Below are 2,046 nucleotides of genomic sequence, written 5' to 3' on the forward strand. Positions count from 1 at the left end.
TTTTTAATTGCATCTGTCAATTAAAAGAAATTTAAGTTGTGCTTAGCTCACATGAAAAGCTGACACAGTTCAGTTGATACATGTTAAGCCATAAGATATTTTATTGGGCATACTATTGAAAGGAGTTAGCATAAAAACAAATATGTTAAGCATAACATAAATTCTTAGGCTTACTTTTCTTATTTTTAGGAATGTGTACTTTGCTGGGGTGACTAAGGTAGACTGTATTTCAATGTAAATTTACCTGTCTTTGACATCTTCTGCTCAACTAGATCAATGACAATTTTCTTTTCTACTCTTCATATTCAGGAATGTAACTTTTTTTGCAAAAATAAGGGCTGCTAAGTAAGGCATCATGAACATGGAGATTTATGCTGGTGAAGTTTGTCAAGATGATCTGATCATGTGTTGGTTTTTTCTCATCATAAGTTTTACAGAATCAGATAAAATTGTATACCATAATACCTCAGGTATGCATGAGAATATAGCTAATATAATGAATCCATTCTAAGGTAATATGATTCTGTGTCTCAGGGCCTTATGGTTGAATGCTACAAGTAGCGTATAGTATATATACAGACTGAGGACAAAATGACTTCCAAGTCTTCCCAACACTGAAGAAGGAATTCAGACAATCAGAACATATGTGCAGGGAGAAAAATCTTAGTGTTAAAAATCCAGCGCTACGCTTAAACTCATCCAACACAAAGGTACTCTTGGGCAGGTGAGCGAAAGGTTTGTGTTGGATGAGTTTAAGTGTAAGTACTCCAATGAGGACATCCTCTCTGTGGCGCTGCCATATTTTTGGGAGCACTTTGATAAAGATGGCTGGTCCCTGTGGTATGCTGAGTACCGCTTCCCTGAAGAGCTCACCCAGGCCTTCATGAGTTGCAACCTCATCACTGGGATGTTTCAGCGATTGGAGAAACTGAAGAATGCCTTTGCCAGTGTTATACTCTTTGGAACCAACAACAGCAGCTCCATTTCTGGTGTTTGGGTCTTCCGAGGCCAAGAGCTTGCCTTTCTGCTGAGTCCAGATTGTTAGGTGGACTATGAGTCGTATACATGGCGGAAACTGGATCCTGGGAGCGAGGAGACCCAGACCCTGGTTCGAGAGTACTTTTCCTGGGAGGGGACCTTCCAGCACGTGGGCAAAGCCGTCAATCAAGGCAAGATCTTCAAGAGAACAAATCTTGCCAGTCGCCTAGCTGCCTGCACCTACCCTACAAGGGAGATGGGGGTCATTAAAGGAAACTGGACTTTAAAAAAAAAAAATTCAAGCGCACATAAAATGTCTCATCATTGTCTTCTCATGCCTCACTGTCTCAATCCACACATCTAGCCAAGTATAAAGGAATGATGTCTGAATGATGGGAGAGAAATATAAAACTCTAAAACACATGGTATTGATAACAATATTATCATGTTTTATTCCTAGTCAACCAAAAGAAACTAGCAAAGAATCAGGCAGGACTTGAAACAATGATTTAGCTAAGGCAGAGCTTCTGGGATATTCTTATAGTAAAACCTGTCTGGCACAAAGGGCTGAGGTGAAGGAAATGTGTAAGATTCCTGGGCATTGTATTTATAAGTAGAAAGGCTTTTCACCTGGCCTGTTTTTCGAAGTCAAGTTTTCAAAATACTACAAGATAAGCCTAGACTGGATGGATGAGAATATAGATATCTGTCTCCCATGTCATTGTGTGAAAGACATGGAAGTCCCTCTCTACTTTGGCTATCATCTTGAAAAAATATATTTTCGTTAACTCTTGGAAATTTTCATATACCTCATTAGTCCCCTTAACTTCTCCCAAATCTAGCCTTCCTATCACACATGCCCCCAATTCCTGTGCATTTTAAACAGTACTACTTTTTTTTCCCTCAATCACCAGTTTTAAAATATTGGCTTCTGGATATGCTCCAGCCATTGAAGTCATGAACACACAGGAGGTGTAGCCACCTGCACAAGTCTTGAATATATTTTTTAAAAAATGAAGTGAAATGAGGAGGGAAACTAGTTAGAAAAAGAGAAGACAAGGAAAATGA

General features: G+C 39.1%; 1 pseudogene; it reads left to right on the top strand.

Annotated features, from left to right (window-relative positions):
- Positions 1–355: 355 nt before the first annotated feature.
- On the top strand, positions 356–1,342 carry LOC110310752 (annotated as a pseudogene).
- Positions 1,343–2,046: the final 704 nt, after the last annotated feature.

The sequence above is a fragment of the Mus caroli genome, chromosome 15 (genome assembly GCF_900094665.2).
Source record: "Mus caroli chromosome 15, CAROLI_EIJ_v1.1, whole genome shotgun sequence".
Classification (NCBI taxonomy): Eukaryota; Metazoa; Chordata; class Mammalia; order Rodentia; family Muridae; genus Mus; species Mus caroli.